Source organism: Leptinotarsa decemlineata, unplaced genomic scaffold (genome assembly GCF_025532065.1).
Source record: "Leptinotarsa decemlineata unplaced genomic scaffold, Ldec_3_MD MMD2_tig00000251_RagTag_RagTag, whole genome shotgun sequence".
In the NCBI taxonomy this organism is placed as follows: Eukaryota; Metazoa; Arthropoda; class Insecta; order Coleoptera; family Chrysomelidae; genus Leptinotarsa; species Leptinotarsa decemlineata.
The window spans coordinates 1,906,261-1,912,222 of NW_027412547.1; the positions used below are offsets into that span (position 1 = coordinate 1,906,261).

Consider the following 5,962-nt stretch of genomic DNA (forward strand, 5'->3'; position numbering starts at 1 on the left):
ATGGACATATTCTGATAGCTCACATCAAGTGCCAATAGCAAAATGTGGACAGATTTTCAATATGTCTGCGAATAAAGAAGATATAGGCAAAAAAATAATTTGGGATTTTTTGGTTTTTCTTGTATATCTCCAGAACCGAAAGAGCTACATTCGATTTCTTTACATCATTGAATAGGTCTCTAAAATACGCAACTTTGCCACACTTTAACCAACACTCTATCTCTTATCGTTTACGAGATCCCCATGTACAGAAACGAATTTGAATAGCCCTGTATATGGTGATTTTACTCTATTTTGTTTTCAATTCAGCTGCACCAAATCATGTTTTTATTGTAAATCATGTAAATAACATATGTCTGTCTGATTTTTTCATGGAGATATATGATTCATATTAATTAATTTGTGTGTTTGTGAGATTCTGTGGTTCAGAGACGCGTTTAAAAAAGGCGGAGCTTCAACCAGTCCAGCAAACTATATTTCCATATGGAAATGGTTCGTGTCAGTCTTGACCTTAGATGATAAATGAATTAATAAAATGCACTATAAATACCAATCACAATCATGATGCTAATTCCAGTTATTGTGAAAATTTCAATGAAAATTCATTTCTCAGACCCATTTTGTTGTCAATTTTCAAATATGAAGGTAAGAAAATTGTGTTTAGGAATTGAAAGGACATTTTTTGGCAGGCATCATTGTTTTGGAAAGTGGCGAAGTTGTCCGCATTTTTTTTCTCAATACATATTATAATAATCGAACAATTTTAAAAAAATATTCCTTGCATGCCATTAGTGATATTTCAAATGTGATTGATTCCATTCCTTTAATCTTCCAAACTAGATATCTTAGAACTAATACTATTGGGATCCATCCAAACAACTGCAAAAATTAAAACTAACTGTGAGGTGTAAAAAGTAAGTCTATGAACATTTTCATAGAAAACATTAAATACCAAAATAAGCAATATTCCAAATGACCCATCATTTTTGAAAATACTAGGACCATATTCATAAATGCAAGAAAATCAAAATATTGCAATACAATAATTGAAATTTCTCTCAACTGTTGAAAAATTGTTGGAAATCATTTAGAGATAGAGATATCTCGTCCTGCTGCCAACATTAGGGTTTTAGTTGTGATCTGCTTCCTCCTGAAGATACAAAATATTTCTTGGCAGATAATAATCTTGGTATCAGAGGTCTGGCAAATGATCTAATCAACAACTACCTCAATAAAAGGGTACAAATGGTTTAAATAGAGGGTGTACTGAGCGACCCATAAGAAATTAAATACGAAATTCTCCAGGGTACTGTTTTAGGGTCAATTCTGATGGTATTATATTTGAATGATATTTATCCATTGATATTTCTGGAAAAGTGGTTTCATATGCTGATGATACAGTACTAATAATTGATGGAACAGCCTGGGAAAATGTAATATCTCACACTATAGTAAATTGGCTTGATGATAGTTTCCTGACGATAAATACTGATGAAACATCTTACATTTCATTTTGTAGTAACAGACATGATTTTCCCAATGCACAAAACATCAATATTCATTTAACTAGCAGAAATAAGAACATAACTTTGAAAAAATCTAGTTCAGTAAAGTATCTCGACCATAATCTCAGTTGGAAAATACATATAGTCTATCTTTGTAAAAGACTCAGAGCCCTTTTGTATGTTTTCCGAACACTTTAAAATATACTGTGTATCAATGATTTGCGCAGTATATATTTTTCGTTAGTTCAGTCTCTCTTAATGTATGGAAATCTAGGATGAGGTGGAGTCTATAGTACAACTGTACAACCGCTTATTAATATTTATATTTCACAACAGAAATAAGTTAAAAAATCATGAACATGGATATGAAAACCCGACTCAAAGCGAATAACCTAGATATACCAAAAATGAACAATGCTATTGGACGAAGATCAATTACATATATTGGACCCAAATTATTCAATCTTGCTCCAGATCATATAAAAACGGAATCTGTGTTCAGTTATTCAAAATTTCAGTGATCAAATGGCTCAAAAATGAAAAAAATATATTACTATGAACAAATTCTAATGAATTAATGTCTCAATTTTCATATATATTTTTCATCCCTGTCTAACATTTTGAATACTTACCATTCTTGTATGTATCTTGTATCCAGATATACACATAAAATCATAAGATATTCATAAAATCTCAGAAAATTATTGGTCAGACCGCGAAAAAAAGTTTACATAGGTGTTACTCTCAGTGATCCCATGACTGTTACATATGGTGTACCTCAAGGAACTGGGTGCTCTTCTATTTATAATTTATATGAACAGCATTCCACACCTTGATACCAAGGAAAAAATAATTAGTTTTTCAGATGACACTGCAATATTGACACTGTAACAAATTAGCAAGTACTCTATTTCTCTTGAGGCAGTTAAAAAAAGCAATTCAACCTGATACTCTGAGAATGACATATTTCTCTGTTTCATTCGCAGATAAACTATGGAATAATTTTATGGGGAAATGCCACTCGTGCAATAACCATCTTTCGACAACAAAAAAAAGCAGTAAGAATTTTAGCTGGAGTTGGATATAGAGAACATTGTCACCCACACTTTATAAAGTTTGGCATCATGCCTTTACCTTCATTATATATCTACAATGCCTTATTAGAAATACACAGAAATATCAACCAGTTAGAAACCCAGTCAGATATACATGACCATAATACTAGGTATGCTAAGTTATTAAAAACTCCAAGGTATAGATTAACCAAATCTCAACATAATTCTCTGAATATCAATCTATATAACTGCTTGCCGGAGAGAATCAAATCACTATCTTTTGATCAGTTCAAAAAAAGCACAAAAAAATATATTCTTAAACACCGCTTTTATTCCACAGACGAGTTTCTCGTCACAACAAAGCAATTGAGTCATGCACTCAACACATCACTTCTCTGAAATATTCCATTCTGTTTACGCTATTTATTTATGCCTCACTTGATTATGTTTGTAACACTTTCAAAATATCATAAGTTTTATTGTATAATTGTATTCATTGTGTACTTTATATTGTATCTATTAATATATTTACATGCCATAAATGTATTTATATATGTAATGTGGTGAAAATATATCTATCTATTATATGAATGTGATACTTTGGTGAATTTTAAAACAAAAGCTGAAACTGATTTCAGTAAAATAGATAAGTGGTTTAGGTATAACAAATTACCTCTAAATTGAGCTAAAATAAAGTACTTATCATTTTCTTCTCGTTTCAATCACTTACTCAATATGAGTTCATTACGATTTGGAAATAACTCCATCAAATACTTAGACATTGTGATACACAAAAAAATTTACCATGATTAACACGACAGTTGTGTAATTTGTAATATTACAGGCTTTCAAAATAAACCGTCGTATATAGGATGTTGTCTATTTATCGTTTTCGCAAAAATTTGCGAATGGGTAAAAAATTAAACTCTACTCAGATAGCCATCACTCAAATCTAAATATATTTTTCAATGTTAAACAAATTTTTTAAATAACATTTCCCGGGATTTTTCAAAATAAGAGTACTTTACTCTTGTCACAAAATCAAATATTTGAAGGCACCTCGTATATTACATGGGTTGTAGTGTATTTTGTTGGTGCACGTTTAGTTTTAGGGGATGCACAAACTTTTATCAAGAATAATGTTTTGTTGAAAAACCCTTGACAAATAAGTTTCCCATATGGTGCATACTTTAGGGATGACACTGTATAATATTTCGTTTTCTTTTTCAGAAACTCTTGCTAGTTCTCTGCTGTTTCGTGATTTTAACTACGGCTCTTTCAAATCCCATTGGTAGCGGCAAGATATCCACGATATTGGTTGCCGACTCACAAGCTGAAGATGATCTGAAGCCAGCCGAAACAGCCTATCCTGAACCATGGAGGCGTTATCGCTATCATTCTTACAGACCTCGTTACAGACCCTACTGGAACTATCATCATGGGTAGTTTGGAAATTGTTATTTAAGTTGTGATATGTTTCAGATTCTTATGTAAAAATGCAATGCTTCATCTATTGATTACCTATTAAATAGTTTTAAAATAGTGTTTACACCATTCTAAATATGTTTCATACGTTATTAAAGCGAATAAGATGTTATATTTCTGATAACTCAATAATTGAATGTGTATTCCAAAATAAATGTGACAAAAATTCAATAAAATAGGTTTTTTTTCATGATGGAGGCCCAAAAACGCAACTCGAGTTTCCCTATACAATCCTCAGCCGGGTTTTTACGAGTAATCTGAAAGGATCCTCAAATCCCTATCCAGTATTGCTTTGCATTCAATAATAATATCGTTTATTATCTATAAAAAATACGTTTAGACATAAAAGAAAAAGGGTTAGCCAAAGACCTTCCACCCCTCCCAAAAATTACAGTGAGTGTAAGGAAATAATTATAAAAATACTTATTTACTATCATTACAATGATAGGGAAGAGAAAAAATAGTAGATCATATATTTACTGATAACTCATTATTTTGGTCAATTTTACAATCTCATTGCACTACCATACATTGAATTTTAAATTTTTCAAATTACCACTGAGCATCGAGTATCTGTGATTTTATTTCATTCTTAAATTGATGAATATTATGATTTAAAACGGGTAAAATATCATTCAGATAAGAAAGGGCTATATAAGAAAAACATCCTTGAAATTTGAAAGTACGGTGGCTAGGTATGTTAAATGAGTGAATTTCACTGGTTCGGAATAATTAAAAATGAATAGCTGAAAATAACAATTATATTAACCAAAATAAACCTGAAATGAAATAATAATAAAATAAACTACAAGTAAAAATATAACAATTGAATAAATAAAAATAAAGGAATGAAAAAAGAAAATAAAAATAAAAAGGATAGAGATTCCAAGTCACGTTAGTTCACGACGTTTCGTGACCTGCCTGGCTGAATACGTTGTTGGACAAAATGTATGCGGCTTCCTTGAATTTTCTCCTTAACCAATGTTCCTCTTTGTGCAAGATCTCAGCTTGGGACCACTCGATGTTGTGTTGATGGGTCCAAACATGGTCTGCCATTCCTGATTTGCTGGTTTCCCCTCGCTGTGTGTGCTTCTTGTGCTCGGCAATGCGAACATTCAATGGCCTCTTAGTTTCACCACTATAGGATTTTCCGCACTCACAGGGTATCCGGTAAATGCAATTTTTGGAATCGCAGTCCGTGTTTGGGGGCCTGGTTTTCGTGAGGCTGCTACGGATAGTGTTACCGGATCTGAAACAGGTTCTGATGTTGTACTTGGAACCAATTCTTCTTATCCTCTCCGATAATCCTCTGATGTAGGGTTGTGGTTGTGACGGCTTCTCTTCCTTGCGAGGCCCCTGCTGTCTTTTAGCTATAATCTTTTCTACCATCGCTTTGGAGTAGCCATTCCGTTGAAGATCATTTTTGATGATATCTAGTTCCTTCTCGAGACATTCCTTTGTATTACAGAGCCCAAAAGCACGGTCTAACAGAGTCTTGATGATTCCTCTTTTAGTCGATTGATGGTGGTTGGATTCGTGGTTCAGATACTGTCCCGTATGAGTGGGTTTTCGGTATACAGATGTTTCCCACTTAGTGTCGGTCCTCTTCACCAAAACGTCTAAGAATGGCAATTCGTTGTGGATTTCCTTTTCCATTGTGAAAGTGATGGAAGGTCTCACGCTGTTGATGTGTTTCAGGAAAGCGTCTAGTTCAGTATTCTCATGGTTCCATATTATGAAGGTGTCGTCAACATATCTCAACCAGACTCGAGGTTTCTTGTGGGCTTCTTCAATGGCCAGAGTTTCAAACCACTCCATATATATGTTGGCTATGACTGGTGAAAGTAGCGATCTCATTGGCAGTCCCTCATCTTTTTAGTTGTTTCAGGGATTTCAAATCATTTTATATAGTAGACA

At 33.0% G+C, this 5,962-nt stretch overlaps 1 long non-coding RNA gene across 1 annotated transcript; it reads left to right on the plus strand.

Moving 5' to 3' along the window:
- Nucleotides 1–417: 417 nt before the first annotated feature.
- LOC141481631 (uncharacterized) lies at nucleotides 418–4,221 on the plus strand. The gene is made up of 2 exons (XR_012465065.1): nucleotides 418–645; nucleotides 3,791–4,221. It is a non-coding gene; the product is annotated as an uncharacterized lncRNA (long non-coding RNA).
- Nucleotides 4,222–5,962: the final 1,741 nt, after the last annotated feature.